The sequence below is a fragment of the Hemiscyllium ocellatum genome, chromosome 4 (genome assembly GCF_020745735.1).
Source record: "Hemiscyllium ocellatum isolate sHemOce1 chromosome 4, sHemOce1.pat.X.cur, whole genome shotgun sequence".
Taxonomy (NCBI): Eukaryota; Metazoa; Chordata; class Chondrichthyes; order Orectolobiformes; family Hemiscylliidae; genus Hemiscyllium; species Hemiscyllium ocellatum.
Window position 1 is genome coordinate 60,520,267 of NC_083404.1, and position 18,415 is coordinate 60,538,681.

Consider the following 18,415-nt stretch of genomic DNA (forward strand, 5'->3'; position numbering starts at 1 on the left):
GAGCTCTGTATGTCAGTGGAAGATAATGGGTCAGAATTTCCAAGATAGTAGCATGAAAGACCTCCATGTCACCAACAAGGGATTCTGATCTGGGCTCAAAGCTGTATAGGCAAAAGTGGGTGCTACAGATGCTCGAGATTAGTGTCAAGATTAAAGTGGTGCTGGAAAAGCCTGATGAAGGGCTTTTGTCCGAAACGTTGATTTTCCCGCTCCTCGGATGCTGCCTGACCTGGTGTGCTTTTCCAGCACCACCCTGACCTTGGCTCAGAACAGTACGCATAGCCACACTTTCATTCTGACAGTTTGCTTGTAGCACAGAACTGCTGAGGGAAAGCAAACTAACTCTCCTGCCATTTTTCACAACTGTTAGCTTTTGTATTCTGACACTCAAAGGTCCAGAATCACAGATAGCCCTTCTGTCAGCTGCTGTTAAGAAGTAAGTATGAAGTCAGGGTGTCAGGACGGTAAGGTGCCAAATAGATATGGAGTGGGTTGTCAGTGGTTAGGTGTCAGGTGAATAGGATGCCAAGTGGTAGGGGCTGAGGAACAATGAGGTAGACTGCAAGGTGGGTAGGATGCCGGGGATGTAGTGTGCCAGAGTTCAAGGTGCCACATGAAACAGGAAAGTGATAATGTCTTACAGTCGGGTGGGCGATATCAGGCCTAGCATTACTACAGAGCAGGCAGAGATGTCCGGTCCTGGAGGGAGAAGGAAGTGTGTTGGCAGGTGAGTGGGGTTTGAATCTGGAACAGAGAAGGAACTGGGGTGTATGTCCCAGCCCTCTGGGGGGCAGGTGTTGTCAGGTCTGTGGCAAATGGTATCAGGTAGAGTGGTGAGGGAAGGTATTGTGTCCCAGTAGGAGGGCCTGTCAGGTCCTGGGGGTAGGGGGGAGAGTTATGTCCAGATATGGCACGTGTAAGGAGACTGGAGGACATGCAGTTGGGAATGTGTGAGGTAAGGTAAGGCTCAGGGGTTCCATGCATAAGTGAATTGATCTGCGAAATAATTCCACAGAGGCCATTATCCCAGCATCAGGTCGTCCTTTATTTATACATGGGAAGTCCTTAACATTGATCCAGCTCGCTTAAAGCCAATCAGCTGTCTGACACATCTCTTTTTTAATTGTCAGCCAGGGCTCCCTGTTTGGACCAGGTTAACAGCCCCAATCACGGAACTCATATTCCATGACGTCCATCTGGCTGACCTCATTACAATCACTGCAGTCTGTGGAATCTTTAATTTCATTCAAGTCTGTAACATCAGGAATTCCGCAGAGTTCTGTGTATAAGTACCATCTCCAGTTCAGAAACAATAATCTGGCCATTGAAAATTCTGGTCATTGTGTTTTGCAGCATTTCCCATATTGGAAGCATAAAAACTTGGAACAGCCACTTTAACTCAGCTCCCTCAGACAAGCCTGTGGGAAGAAGCTATTAATTTTCCTCAGCTATATTGCAGCCTCCTTCACATTGGGATCCAGTCTGCTTCGATGCAGCAAAAGATGAGAGTATTGACTCCTATAGGTCAGAGTCACTCAAGCGCGTTTAAGGTCTAAAGATTGAGTCGAGTGTGTGAGAAACGTATTGCAGAATCTGGAGAGAGAATGACCTAATTGCCTTCAGATAATCAGTATGGAGACTCGCAGGATGGAAATAAGATAATGTGATCATTTTTCATGAAGGGCTTGCCTCATCAAATTTTAACTATTTCAATAAATCAGGGGATGGATCTACATAAAGGGAAATTGCTTTTATGGAAGCAGGAAAACTGCTACGCCTCTAAATTAACTTGCATTTGAGCCTCCTCATTTGTTTGGTGTAAGTAATGTGGATACGAGCAAATAATAGAAATAGAATCCACTGTATTTGAGTTAATGCAGAAGCCATGGTAAGCAATGTGTATTTGAATAGCAAGCATGCAGATGTGGGAGCACTGTTAACATCACTGCATATCATAACCCTGGGTTTCAGTACTTGAATGAAGCATTTACTTGTTTTTGTCTTACCATAATTACATCCAGCAAGCTGGATAGTATAAGATGGACGTTAACAAATTGTATCTTGTTTAAATATTTCTCCCAACTTCAATAGAATTAACAATTAGGATATATAACAATCGTGCGCTGGATTTGCACAATGTCAAAATCTCGATCATCCAGGAAGAATTGCAATAGTTTGAAGCTTTTTATGTTGCAATGGAAAACAGGCCCTAATCCTGCATGTGACAGCTGGGTGCACAGTGCAGAGATCTCATGGGAGTTGGTCAGTTAAGAGACTGCGTCTGCATTTGCCAGCCAATTAATAATGGTGGGTTCTGGCAACAGAGATCCATTCAGGTTGAAGTGGGAAGCATTATGACAGTGGGGAAGGCTGGTGGGAGAATACATCCACCCAATGGGAGGGGTGAGCGATTGGTTACAGCTATTAGGGCTATCATTGAGATCTTCTGATCCCCAAGGCTCTGTGCCAAATGTGCAAGCGGATTGATTGGAGGCCTTCGTAAAGCCTCAGCCTCAATGGGGAAGTTGGTCCAATGTCAGAACGATTCTGGCAACAGTAGCAGACCACAGTACCCCTTGCCCGTTATTTGCGGATAGGTTAGAAGTAGAAATGGTTGAATGCTACTTCTAGGTGGGTAGCCATTGCTGTATGGCCTTTCCTCTGACCCTTGGATTCTTCTTCTCTTTCCATAATCCCAAACCTATGTTGGGCAGCATGGTAGCTCAGGGTCCCAGGTTCGATTCCAGCCTCAGGCAACTGTCTGCATGGGTTTCCACTGGTAACTCTGGTCTCCTCCCACCATCCAAAGATGTGCAGGTTAGGTAGATTGGCCATACTAAATTGCCTGTAGTTTTCACAATTAGCATTGGTAAATGTGGGGTTACTCGGATAGGTTGGAGGCCTGAGTCTGGTGGAATTCTCATTAGAGAGTCAGTGCAGACTCGAAAGGCCAAAAGGCTCCTTACTACACTATAGGGACTCTATGATAAGTTACCCCACACTTCAACATAAACTCATTTCTGCCAGTCATGGTCTTAGTTGCTAAGCAACCTGGGCCTCTGAAGATTCTCTGCAACTCTCAGAGGCTTTTGTTTTAATTCTATTCATTTTCAGATGCAGGGGTCACTGGCTGGGCCAGCATTCATTCCCCATCTCTATTTGCCCTTGGGATATGGTGGTAAGCAGCCTCCTTGAACTGGGGAAGTCCATGGGATGTAGGAACATCCACAATGCTGTTAGGGAGGGAATTCCAGGTTTTTGACCCAGTGGCACCAAAGGAACAGAGAAATATTTCCAAGTCAGAATGGTGTGTGACTTGAAGGGGAACTTGCAGGTAGTGGTTTTTCCATGTATCAGCTGGCCTTGACCTTTGTGATGGAAGTAGTCCTGGACTTGGAAGGTGCTGTCTAAGGATCACTGATGATTTCGAGATAGATCCTAAATTCTTCTTCTTCTGAATAGTGGTGGTGAAGGGAGTGAATATTTGTTTGTGCAAGGATTTCCAAGCAAGCTGGCTGCTTTGTCCAGAATGATGATTAGTTTTCTAAATGATGTCAGAATAGCCATTTAATCCAGTGGTCCTCCCACTAGTGGTTTCTACCCTCAAAGAAATCAACCCCAAATATAGCGCCAAAATGAAAATCCCGGGCATTACTCTTCAAATTTTATTCTTAGTCCCATCTCCAACCCAACCTTACATGGAGTGAGAAGGTTTCACTGAGTACATTAAAGATGAGCATTAAATGATCTGGCAGCTCTGTCTCAAAATGTCCATTTTGTTGAATGGTGGAATAGGATCCAGTGACTGAATAATTCCATTTCCTATTAGAATCATAGAATCTCTACAGCGCAAATAGAGACTGTTCAGCCCATTGAGTGAGCCCTGACCCTTCGAAGCACATCCCACCCTATTCCCATAACCCACATCCACAATATTCAACCTACCTAGCCTACACATCCCAGACACCATGGGACAACTTAGCATGGCTAAACCACCCAACTTGCTTGTCCCTTGTCCCTCAAGTTGGAGGAAACTTGAGCACCCAAAGGAGACCCATGCAGTCACAGGGAAACATGCAAACAGATAGTCATCCATTGCTAAAATCAAACCTGAGTCCATGGCCCTGTGAGGCAGCAGCGCTAACCATTTGTTTGTTCCAGTTCTATAATATTTCAGTCAACAACTTTGCAGCTCAAAGCAGAGATAAATTAAAAATAATAATGAAAGCATTCACGTCAGGCTGGGAATCTCTCTAAAACTGACTGAGTAAAATTCTATTTGCCTCATTTTCTCTCACACAACATTCAGTGGTGATGAAGTATGTCTACATGGCACTGACTATCTTCCTAGAAAAGAAATTTAAATACAATTCAATTCAAAATGCCTCCTACATAAATGTTCTGCATTTTGAAATTAGCTCACAACTGATACTGTGCAATTAATATTTTAATTCAGTCAATTGCACCCTGAACTGTTATTCTCTCTACACATCACTCACCATTCACACTAAAAACTCCTTGATAGGCAACAGACTTCAGTGCTTAACAATAGCTGCCAACACTTGCACTATGACTGTCACCGCCTTTGACCAGATTTATTTGCAATGTCTAAAGTTCAAGAGAAAGCTGCCACATTTGAGCATGAACGTAAATCAATCTACTTCAGAACGAGGGCGACTTTGTGTCTTTCAAAACGTCTTCCATTTATTCCTGGAGGAAGATCTTCTTTCCTATAAATGGTACTATTTCATTTATATTCTCCTCACCATAGTCAGAGCACGGCAAACAATTTTGAATTGCTCCAGAGAGCAGATTTGCTCCTGAAAATCTTGCCAGCAGATAAACCAGCTAATATGGCATGCAATATTATAGAGTGCCTGCAAGCTAACTTAATGTGCCTCATGAAATAAGACAGAATGCTAAAGCCACCAGAAATGACATATCTGATGGCTGTTTTAATTTAGATCGACAGATCATTACCTATAGCAGTTTGTGTACAATGCTGTGTGGCCAATAATGAACATTTAGAGAATACGAGTGAACATTTTAAGAAATGAAGGAAAAAAGAAGTATTGCTCAAAAAGAAAAATGTTCTTTGAAAGTGATCTAACATAGATGTTCTGGAGTTTTAAGGGTGAGACTCCAGGACCATAAGATTATTTGGGATTGATCACTGGTCTGTGGTCATCAAAAGGGGCATTGCATTGGACTCAATACCTATAGATCAGGCATGACAACACTGGTCGACATCCCTGTTCCCTTCCACCATATTTCCGTGGGGATCCCCTGTGATTTATCTCCATAACTTCAAAGGCAGGTCAGTCAAAAGCCCAAGGAAATTCAATCTCAATTTGTTATAAAGAAGGAAAATATTAAAAAGAAAATCTGTTACACAGCTTTTCCTGAACCTGAAGGGGCCTTAAAGCTATGTTATGGATGACCTGGTGGCTTAGTGGATTAGTGTGCAGACACATTACAGAAAAGCAAATAAAAGTGTCTGTAGGTTAGAACCTTGTATCTATTCTCAGTAGGAGTGTAGAATAAAGGATTAGTGGTATAGGAGGAGGGTGATTGATGGAATAAAGTATGTGCACATATTGCAATGGCAGATTACTCAGCATCAGTATCAGAATCCTGAGTGGGCGGCATTGGGAAATATGTGCAGTGTTTAATGAAGCAACATTGCCAAAGTAATTGGATAACCGAATTTTGATACAAAAGCTCTTCCCTCCAGTTTTGGATTGCTATTGATTCTTCACATCCCCACTTCAGCGTCACAGGCTGACCTTTCAGTCTTTGAACACTTATCATTTAGGCCTTGCTTTCAAAACCATTTCCTTTTCACTGCCTTCAAAAGCCAACTAAAAGCCTTTCACTTCAGTGAAGTCTTTGGTCCCTATCTCCTAATTGGTTTAAGATTATGTGCTGACTTCATCTCCTCATTGATAAAATGCTTTGAAATGCTTGTTTACATGAAAATGCAACAAAAATGTACCTTCACCTTGTAGGTGTTGTTATTAATGGACAAAGTCATCTCAGTCCGTGATAATCTGCAGTCCGCAGCCAATCATGGCTGGCTTTGGGCTAGTGCTGGAATCCATTATTGAGGAAGCAGGAGCCAGACATTTTGGTCATCATGGTGCCATCAGGTAGAGTCGGCATGGTTTTGTGAACGACAAATTGTGAATGAGAAACTTAAAAGTTATTTGAGGATGTACCCAGAAAGATGGGCAAAGGAGAACAAGTATTGGCTTCCAAAAGGCATTTGTTAAGATGCCACAGAAAAGATTGCTGCACAAGATGAAAGCTCCTGATGTTGGGGGTGATAGATTAGTATGAATACAGGATTGATTGAGTAACAAGCATTTGAGTTGTGATAACTAAGTCATTTTCAGGTTGGCCAACTGTAACCAGTGGGGCATCACAGGAATCAGTGATAGTGCCTCACCTATATACAAACTACACTGATGACTTGAGTGAACAGATAGTATGTATTGCTGCCAGGTTTTTGGTGGTACAAAGTTCTGAGGAGAATACTGAGTCTCCAAAGGAATATAGATAGGTGAAGTGAATGGGCAGAGATGGAGTTTATTGTAAGAAAGTATTATATTATTTGCCTGGGTAGGAAAATTACTAAAACAGAATATTACTTAAATGAAGAGAGGCTGCAGAATGCTATAGTGCAGGGGAATCTTGGTGTCCTTGTACTTGAATCAAGAAACATCAGCATGCGATTACAGCTCTTAATTAAGAAGGCAAATGGAATGCTGACATTTATTGCAAGGGGGTGCAATATAAATATGGGGAAGTCTTGGTCCAACAGATAGGCCATTAACAAAACCACACCTGGAACACTGCCTAAATTTTGGTCCTCTTATTGGAAGCAATTCAGAGAATGTTTTAGTCCTGGGATGATGTGGTTGTGTTATGAGAAAAGTTTGAACAGGTTGAGACTATGCTCACTGAAGTTTGGAAGATGACATTATTAAAACATAAGATACTGAGAAGTAGGTACTGAGAAGTTGTTTCCTTTCATGGGGCAATCTAAAAGAGTGCAGTTTCTGAACTAAAGGTTCTCCATTTAAGACAGACATGAAGAATTTCTTCCCTCAGAAGGTACAGGTAATCTTTCGAATCCTCTTCCACAATGGCAGCACAGGATGTGTTGTTCAATATGTTCTAGGCTGAAGTAGGCAATCTCTTTTTTTTAACCTACAAGACTGTCAACGTTCTTATGGACCAGGCAAGGAAAGTGGACTTGATGAGCCCAGCCATGTTGTTATTGAAAAGCAGAGCAGGCTTGAGAGGGTAATGACTTCCTCCTGCTCCTATTCCTTATTTTCTCAAAAAGAAATTGGTATTTGATCCATAAGTTTCCAAATATGGAACAAATGCTTCCCTGACACCATCATTTTCTCTCTCTCATCAGCAAAATATTTAACCAATAGATAGAGAATAAAGCATCCTCTGCTTTTCCAGGAAAATATGCATTTCACCAATGCATTTTAAAATTATAAAACAACTTCTTTTCACATTACAACTTCAAGTGACCGTGCCAGTCACATAATCAATCCAAAATAACCACAAGAAAGGTAACTGAAGACCCAATTGACCTGTTCTGTCTGAATTCCATCGTAACGAACCAATATTTGTCCCTGAACAAACAATACATTTTGTAAGAGTAGAACAGTTCACTGAAAACTCCGCCAGTTAGATCTGTTTTGACATTTAAAAGTTGGTTAGCCCACAAAGCTGATGGACATGTGAACTGGTTAATGGCATTGTGAATTTTGTGACCAGAAAATGTCAATAAGTATTTTAAAAACATGTATTTTTTATGAATGCGTTTTTTAAAACAGTATTATATAAATTTAAGTGATGGAACTATATTTTTGCCTCTGATTTGCATGGGTATTTGTGAATAGTTAATGATTTGGTTTGGTAGGTGAAGGGGAAAAAGTGTGTGGAGGTAGGCAATATGTTGGCATGTGTGACAGGCCACAGGATAATGGCTAGGAGGCATGGGGTTTCAAAGGGGCTGTACCAAGCTATGGAGAAATGGTAAATGGGAATACATGACAAAGGATTTGATGGACTTTGAGGGATAGGTGATATGGGGCAATACAGAAAGTTAGCTAGTTTCTGAAGAGCTGTGGAGGGTGTGGGTAGATATGTGCAGGATGATTTAGGGCTATAAAGAGCCATAGTAATGGGTAAAATGACATACATGGCACAAGGGATATAAGAAATTGTGGGATTCAGTAACTGAGAATAGAACAAAGAACTGTACAGCATAGGAACAGGCCATTTGGTCCACCAAGCCTGTGCTGACAAATGATGCCTTTCAAAACTAAAAACCTTTTACTCCCCATGGTCCATATCCACCTCTTCCCTGCCTACTCATGTTTCTGTTGAGATGCCTCCTAACCATTGCTATTGAATCTGCTTCTACTATCTCCTTCGGCAGCGCATTCCAGGCACTTATCACTCACTGTGTATAAAAGTTCTCCCTCACATCTAGCAAGTTGGCGTTTGAGAAATGAGAGCCCATAAAGGGATAAGATGGCATGCATTTGGTTTTGGAGTTTGTGAGAGTGAGGGGGAGTCAGCATGTGGAATTGTTTAATTGTTATCTTTAGTTTTTAAACTTTGACCACAATGCTGGAGTCCTGACACATGCTTTCTGCTCAGCCTTAGCTTGGGCATTAGTAACCTTTTAAGCTAGTCCTCAGTCAATCAACATGACTACCAATCTAGCCTGCCTCCCTGGTTGAAAGTGCAGGTAGCCATGTCAAAATTGGTTTGACAGCTGGGATTTCTCCCACATCTGCACACTTAAACTGGGAACAAAAATCATAGCTTTGTGTTCCTGTACAATTATGTGTAACTCTTTGAGCATCAATATGTACAAGACTTATGCCTTTTAAAAACTGTTCACTTTTTCTACTCTTGCAACTGGTGAGTCAGTTAGCTCAATTGGCTGGAGAGCAGGTTTGCAATGCAGAATGATGACAACAGAATAGTTTCAATTCCTCCATTGCCCGAGGTTACATAATGGAGGACTCTCCTTCTCAACCTTTCCCCTTGACTATGATATGCTGATCCTCAGGTTAAACCACCATTGGTTGAGAAAGTAGGACTAAAGTGACTTTACATATTTACAATCAAAGTGAATAACCTCACAAGGACCAGGTTGAACTCAATCTGCCATCTTGGTACCCATTTAATTAGCCTCTTTGCACCATTTCTGTGCCTTCCTCACAGTTTATGTTTCCACTTATCTTTTTAATATCAACAAATGTACATATATTCCTCTCTATATTTTTTACTAATGTGTTAATATATTTTGTAAATAACTGAGGTCCCAGAACTGATGCTTGTACACTTGACTCCAGTCAGAGCTGAACAACTTGAAAATGCCTCACTTATTCTTTGCTTCCTTGCTATTGACTAATCCTCTAACGTATTGCCCCAACTTTTGTCTGGTACATTTTTGTGTGGAAAATTATCAAACACCTTTGAGAAATCCTGGTATACTATACCTATTGGCTACCTGTCTGCTCTGCTAGTTACATTCTCAAGATACTAGAGTAAGCTTTCTTAAATTGTGCTGTTTCATTGACTCACATCCAACATGAAGTTCAAGACTATCCTAGAATCTAGAGAATTGACAAAAACCGTAGCCAGCATGTTCATTATCTCTGCAACTGCCTCTTTAAGACTGGGTGAATCAAACATCAAAGTAGATATGGAAAGAAAAACAAAAATGAAGAAATAAAATTTGGATTAAAAGAGAAAAAAGTGTGAGAATGATTAAGTAAAAAATGTAAAACCTTAAGTTTTTAAGTTATTTAAATCTCCCAAAACCATTCAGAGCCTGAACACTTGATACTTTCTAAATGAAAGAGAAGGCTTGGCAATTAACTTAATTATAAGTTAAATGTCAAAATTCAGAAACATCATGAAACATTGACAGTAAGATGCTGTTTGTGTGATGCTAAGAACAGTCCATGTTTACCAGCGACTTCTGGTGATTTACAATTCATGGAGCATCTCTTCCTCACTGCAAGCTAATTTCCAATTTCCACATTAATAATGTATTTGAAAATTTATAAGTTGATCTTTTGCTTTAACAGTACGTATAAAACTGTACAACACATGTGAAATATTCACATTATGTAAAACGTGTATTTCTGCAGGGTGCATACAATATTCAGATAAGTGTTGCACTCTTCATGTTGTATATTTGTGGAACCAACCAATGACAGCTAATGATTGTGATAGAGTACAATGACCAACCCTTGTTTCTAGATATATCCCAACATATCTGATTAGTGATACTCTGATACACCTTGAAGTGGTTGGAACTTGAAGGCAGGCCTCAGGGGTAGGGATACAACTACTGCACCACTTGAGTCCTTTAATATACTTCTTTTTATATTGAATCTAATATTTGATTAATGATGATTGTCAAGGATAAATGAAATGAGTTTCAATAAGAGGTACTTGTTTTAACAAAAATATGTAGTTTGCTGCATGGTAGCAATAGGTCCAAGTTACTTTTGTTAGTCTTAGCAATTATGTTAAACTAACAAGAGTTTGTGGTGCAGAGGTAGTGTCCCTACCACTGAGCCAGGAGGCACAAGTTCAAGTCTCACACTTTCCAGAGATTTTCATAATACCTCTGAACAGATTGATTTGAAAATATTAAAAATATAGCTACCAAAAGCCAGCTATGATACAATCTGACCCAACTGAGATCGAGCTAAAGTCCTCTTTCTACACCCAGACTGTTTGACCTTGTTGGATAGGGTAGAGCCTGACACAGTCTCCAACATTAACCCTTTCAGAGCCAATACTTTATACAACACTACCTATACAACTATGCCCAGCTGGAATATACAAGATCTGACACTTCAGCAAGGCAAATACTTCTGTCAGATTTAACGTTAACTACCATGACAGGCCCGCACTTTGCACATGTTACAGCAGGTGTACAGATGTTGACAGTGAGGCATGCACAAACCATTTTATATCAACATGAGCAAATTAAAAACACCTTTTTGAATTAGTTGTGTATAAAGAATTGTGAGGCTTATTAGATACTTATTTTGTTTGGAAAATGAGAAAATCAAGGAGAAACAAAATCTTAACAGTGGGCGGCATGGTGGTACAGTGGTTAGCACTACTACCTCACAGTACCAGAGACCCGGGTTCAATTCCCCCCTCAGACAACTGTCTGTGTGGAGTTTGCACATTCTCCCCATGTCTGCAAGGGTTTCCTCCCACAGTCCAAAAATGTGCAGGTTAGGTGAATTGGCCATGCTAAATTGCCCATAGTGTTAGGTGAAGTGATAAATATAGGGGAGTAGGTCTGGGTGGGTTGTTCTTTGGAGGGTCGGTGTGGACCTGTTGGGCCGAAGGGCCTGTTTCCACACTGTAAGCAATCTAATGTAAACAATACAAATAGCACAAGGAAATATTTAAACAAGATACAACTCCTTATGTTTGTGAACAAATGGAAAACATAGCCACTTCATTTTTAATTGTTGCATGTTACACCATTTGATTTCTGTTCACTTTATGAAAACTCATAATGCAATGGATTTATTAACCCAGAACAAAATCCAAGCAGCTGTGGGAGGCAAGGGAGGTAATTACAGGGACTCTGATCCAATTGTTAAAATTCTTTTTTGACTACAGGGGAGGTACCAGAGGACTGGAGGATGGCAAATGTGGTTCCATTTTTTAAGAAGGGTTATTGGAATTATTAAGGGTTTTACAGACCATTAGTGGTAGAGAAACTAATTGGAGAAAATTCTGAAAGAGAGAATTAATTTCCATTAGAGAAGTAAGGTTTGGACAGTGATAGTCAATGTGGTTTTGTCAGAAGGAGGTCATGCCAAAGAAAAAGTAAATTTTTTGAGGAGATGACCAGTTTGTAGATGAAGGGAATGCATTATGTGGTTTATATGTATTCTAGCAAAGACTGTGACAAGATCTCATGGATGAAATTGACAAACAGGGTAACTTGCCAAAATTGGTCCAAAGCTGAAAATGTGTTGCTGGAAAAGCGCAGCATGTCAGGCAGCATCCAAAGAGCAGGAGAATTGAAGTTTCGGGCATGAGCCCTTCTTCAGGAATGAGGAAAGTGTGTCCAGTGGGCTAAGATAAAAGGTAGGGAGGAGGGACTTGGGGGAGGGGCGTTGGAAATGCGATAGGTGAAAGGAGGTCAAGGTGAGGGTGATAGGCTGGAGTGGGGGTGGGGGCGGAGAGGTCAGGAAGACGATTGCAGGTTAGGAAGGTGGTGCTGAGTTTGAGGGATTTGACTGAGACAAGGTGGGGGGAGGGAAAATGAGGAAACTGGAGAAATCTGAGTTCAGGGAAATGAGGAAACTTGGTCCAAAATTGACTTTGTGCTAAGAGACACAGTGTGGTGGTGGAAGGCTGCTGTCCAGTAGTGTACCACAGAAATCAATCCTGAGTCCCTTATTATTCCGGATATATATTATTTACATACAAAATATGTAGACAAGAGTGTGGGTGCCTTGGGGGGAACAATAAGAAATTTTGGAGATGACATGAGGATAGTTGACAGTGATGAACCTGTTCTTAATTTATAGCAAGATATAGATGGATTGGTCAGATGAGCAGATCAGTGCCAGATGGATTTAACCCTGGAAAGTATGAGGTGATGTGTTTTGAAAGAAGGAACAAGACAAGGGCATACTCAACAAATGGCAGGACACTCAGAGGGACAGAGGGATCTTGAGATGCTTGTCCATAGCTCCCTGAAGACAGCAAGAGAGGCTAATAGCTTGATTAAGAAAGCATAGGGGATACTTGTCCTTATCAGGCTCATTGCATAAATCATAAATTCCGGGAGCTTATGGTGCAGCTGGTCAAAACTTTAGTCAGGCAACATCTAGAGTGTTGTGTGCAGTTTGGTTGCCACACTGAAAGATGTGATTACACTGAAGGGGGTGCAAAGGAGATTCATCAAGGACGGAACATTTTAGCTATGAAAAGAGGCTAAATAAACTTTTCTTTGTAGTAGCGAAGGCTAAGGGGTACCTGATTGAAGTGAATAAGATTATGAAGGGCATAGACAGGGTGAATATGAGGCAGTTGTTCCCCTTATTTGAAGTGTCAGTAATGAGGGGGTATAATTTTTAGGTGAAGACGAGGATGTTTAGAGGGGATTTGAGAAAAAACCTTTTACGCCCAAAGGGTGTTTTCCTTGGGAGCTTAATGGGTATGAGCAATATGTTGATGAGAGCTTAAATCACATAAAATTCAAGGTTATGGGGAAATGCTGACAAATGGGATTAGTATAGATAAATCAGTGTGGACACAATGGGCCAAAAGGCTTCTTTTGGGCTGTAAGACACTGTGATTCTATAAAAATCTGGTCTAAACTAGATGCAGTGTGTGTTAATTTTAACTCGTCCCCACTTTCCAATGTAGGGCATTGCTGGTGAAAATGACATTAATCAGTGGAATAAGGAAATGGGATAGAACAATTAACATTTATACACTCCAGGGCAAATCTTGATTCTGTGCAATCTTGTAAACTGGCTTTTAATTGGCATCTGTTGTCCAATGTTTAAATTGTGATTGATGCAATTTATTTTTCACATAAACGTCAACCAAATTTACATTTTTTTTGCCAAGTTGAGAATGTTTTCTTTATCTACTTCTGTTATTTTCCATTCTGGTTTGCATTGTTGAATTGGAGAGTATAATTTCAAGTGGAGGTCATCAAAGGAACATACTATTACTGGAATGAATTCCAGATGATATAAGTGTATCAGATTTGTTTTTAATGGCTCTGAGCACATATCATATTGACAGGCCTTTGCCTCTCGATTGTTTCCTTGTTGATATGATGGGGTAACACATTTGCTGTATGTTACACTTCAAGACTGAAGGCACGGTGAGCCGTGTGATAAACAATGTCATTTTCATGAACAAGTGACCCAAATAAAAAGGTGAAGGTAACCATGGTGATTTTCTTATTATAAAACTGGAAACCAGGATATGGATGAGTGAGAAAAAGAGAGAAGAGGGAATGATTTTGAAAATATTTCCTTATTAATCTTTAACAACAAATCTTGTTTTAAATTCACAGGCTACAGTCTGGTAATTTACCTAATATAAACTGTATGGCAAGGATGGCTGAATCCTGATAAAAAAAACATGGTTGATTTGCGAAGATATGTGATGCTCAGGCTGCAAAAAGAGATTGAATAGGAATTATATGCTGCAATGATATGCTTGAATAAGGAATGCAGACTTTAATATGTTGCACTTCCTTGACTTCCATATCCACACTTCAATCCAGTCCTGACAAGACATGCTTCATCCAATAGGCACACCACACCATGCTGTCTTAATGGATGACACGTTGCAGTGTTAATCCAGGAAATGTTAGGCAAATGCCCACTAGGCATCATGCTCCCCAACTTGTTTGTAAGCAGACCTGGTCCCACAACAAGCATTCCGAGAAACAGTACATCTGACTTGCCGTGATGTTTAGAAATAAGAAAACTTCAAGACAAATAGCCTGTAAGCTTTCAATGCTTACATTTCTTTCATAGCAACCTAAAGCGGAGCGATGTTCTGTTCATGAGGCTGACAGCAAATGTGTCATGGTAAATATAATGGTAGAAGTAAACTGACAGGTGTCGAAGTGAAGGTGTAAGAGTGGACCTTCATGAGGGTCATTGTCAGCCTTACCTGGATTGTAGTGTGTGACAATTTGGTGTTATTTTAAAGGATTGAAGGGTGTGGTGGTTTTTTTGGCAGGTAGCAGTAAAGGAAGATGGACTGAACAGTGGCAAATGGAATTTAATCCTGAAAAATGTGAGATGATGCATTTTGGGTGGATTAACAAGGCAAGGAGTGCATGTCGGAAGATAGGACCCAAGGAAGTATGAATGATCAAAGGGACTTTGGTATATACGTCCATTGATCCCAGAAAGCAACAGGATTAGTAGGTGAAATGGTTAAGAAGCCAAATGGGATATTTGCATTTATTAATTAATCAATCAATGCACTGATACAAGATCAAGGAGGTTATGGTGGAGTTGTATATAACATTAGTTAGGCCATAACTGGCATACAGGTGGATAACATAGCAGTATCAGAGGAATTAAGGAAAGGGAGTTTCAAGAATGCTTATCTCTGTTCGCAATAGTGTGACTCTAGCAGTAATTGTTTCACACACTTGCTTCAGTGCATGTGCTGAAGTCTCCGTGCCATTCTGTGCATGCGCCAATGTCAGCTGCCAACTTAGCAACTTTCTGTGAGAGATACATTGAGCATCTTCCTGTGAAAGGTACACTACTCCTAGATTATCCCTTTTTTTGAAAAATGGAGGGGCATCATGACAAAATGTTAGCAAGGAGTGTGGTGCTGGAAAAGCACAACAGGTCAGGTGGCATCCGAGGAGCAGGAGAGTCGAAGTTTCAGGCATAAGCTATTCATCACGTTTATGCCCAAAACTTTGACCGTCATTCTCCTCGGATGTTGCCTGACCTGATGTGCTTTTCCAGCACCATGTTTTTTAACTCTGACTCTCCAGCATCTGCAATCCTCACTTTCTCCCTGCTAACAAGAAGCATCCTGGTGGTAAAATTGTGGGTGTTGAATGCAACACAAAGGCTATAACACTGAAAGAGAAGTAGATATTGTAAAGTGTTTTGAACTTAAGGAGACAATATGTGATATAGCTTGCTTAATAGGAATGAAGGAGTCTACTTTATGCACCATGATGACCCTCTATCTCTGCATTAACGAAATTTTTTAAATGGACTGTGTTAAATTTACTTTTGTTTCATTGATAAATATGATTTAAACCTTCATTCAAGTTGTACTTTACTTTGTGTTAGACTTTTGGGTGATTTTTGAATGATGGTGAGTGATATTTTGGCTGATCTGCTCCTAATCCTAGTCCTCCCATAGGCCCCATTATTTATATTTAGCGATTTTCTATTAAGCGAGGTTTCGCTGACATTATAGGAGAACTACCTGTACAGACACACAATCCTTTATCCAAACCACTTGGGACCAGCTGGTTTTCGGAATTGAGAATTTTTCAAATTTCAGAATAAGTGACACAGTGTGATGGTGAAAATTTTAAAAATCTTATCAAACAGCTGACGCACTATGAGTAAAACAGGCCCTGACACAGAATTGAGGCCTGCCAGTGCTGGGCCACGCCTCCACACGTCGCATCTGAGTGACACGCATCGAGTGGGTGTGGAATTGGGTTAACTATTTGCATGTCAAACAACCTTGTTAATGAGAAAAAGACTTCACGAGAAAACCTTCAGATTTCGAAGCTTTTTGGATTTCGGGATTTCAGATAAAGGGTTGTCCACCTGTTCTATAAACAGGTCTGGTCACCACATTATAGCAAGGATGTAATTGCACTAGAAAGAGTACAGAGGAGATTCATCAGGATGTAGCCTGGGCTGGAGTTATTATGACAAGAGACCACATAGGTTGGGATTGTATTCCTTAGAGCAGAGAAGGTTGAGGGGGAGCCTGGTTGAAGTGCACAAAATTATAAGGGGAATAGGTAAGTTTTAGCGAGTTTTGAGAAGATTTGTAGCTCAGGTTGAGGTTTTGGATGTAGGTTTGCTCCCTGAGCTGAAAGGTTCATTTCCAGATGTTTAGGTTAGATATAGAGAAATGTTTCCTCTTAGTAGATGGGTCAATAAATCAAGAAGCACAGTTTTCAGTTAAGAAACAGGAGTCTTAGAGGAAATTTGTGAGGACCCTGTTCACCCAAAGTGTTATAACTATCTTGAATTCAAGTTGTTTAAATCATATTTAGATGAGCACTTGAAATGCCATACCATTCAAGGCTACAAGCCAAGTTCTGAGAAACGGGGTTAAAAAGATAGATGCTTGTTGACTGATATATGACTGATGGAACCACATTGGGTTGAAGGGCCATTCCATACTATAAAAAAATCTGTAACTGTCTCTCTGACTCTAGTGAAATTCATTTCTCACCTCAGCCAGCGAAGTGTTTACACTACATAAAATCACAGAAATGTAGAGTTTGGATGAAGACTATTTGGTTAATTTTGCATGTTTTTCCACAACAGTTACCTGTTGGATTCCCTTTTAAAATCAATTATGGAAGCAGCTCTCACCATCTTTGCAGGTGCAGGGTTTTAGAAACCAACAACTAGCAGTGAAAATATTTCTTTTCATCTTTTTTATAGATCATTTCTCAATAATTTTAAATCTATGACCTCTGATATTGACTCTGCTGCAAGAGGAAATCTTTTATATATTTCAATCTATTCCACCATGGGTGAAGTGCTGGAAGACTGGAGGTTGGTTAACTTGGTGCCATTATTGAAGAAAGGTGGTAAGGAAAACCCAGAGAACTACAGACGGGTGAGATAGACATTGGTGATGGGCAAGTTGTTGGAGGGGTTTCTGAGGGACAGGATGCACATGTATTTGGAAAGGTAAGGACTGATTAGGGATACTCAACATGCTTCATGCGGGTCTCAATAACTTGATTGGGTTTTTGTAGAAGTGACGATGAGGATTGATGAAAGCAAAACTTTCTATATGCACTTCAGTAAGACGTTCAACAAACTTCTGTATGGTTGACAAAGTTGGATCACATGGATAACCAGTCATTTGAATAAAAAATTGACTAGAAGGTAGAAGACAAGGTAGTGATGGAGGGTTGCTTTTCATACTGGAGGCCTGTGAGCAGCAGTGGGCCACAAGGAGTGATGCTGTGTCTGCTGCTTTTTACCATTTATGTAAATGATTCAGATATAAATAAAGGAGGTATGGTTAGTAAGTTTGCAGATGACACCAAAATTGGAGGTGTCGTGGACATCGAAGGTTTATCTCAGAGTACAATGGGATCTTGATCAGCTGGGCCAATGGGCCAAGAGTGGCAGATGGAGTTTAATTTAGACAAGTATGAGGTACTGCATTTTAGTAGGGCAAATCAGGGCAGGGATTATGCAGGGGTTAGTGGGATGTACTAGGGAGTGTTGCCAAACAAAGAGACCTTGGAGTATAAGTTCATAGATCCTTGAAAGGGGTGTCGCAGATAGATAGGATAGTCCAACTCGTCTATGCCGACCAGATATCCCAACCCAATCTAGTCCCACCTGCCAGCACTCAACCCATATCCCTCCAAATTCTTCCTATTCATAAATCCATCCAAATGGCTTTTAAGTGTTGCAATTGTACAAGCCTCCCCCACTTCCTCTGCTAACTCATTCCATACATCTACCATCCTCTGCATGAAAAAGCTGCCCCTTAGGTCTCTTTTATATCTTTTCCCTCTCATCCTAAACCTATGCCCTCTAGTTCTGGACTCACTCATCCCAGGGAAAAGACTTTGTCTATTTACCCTATCTATGCC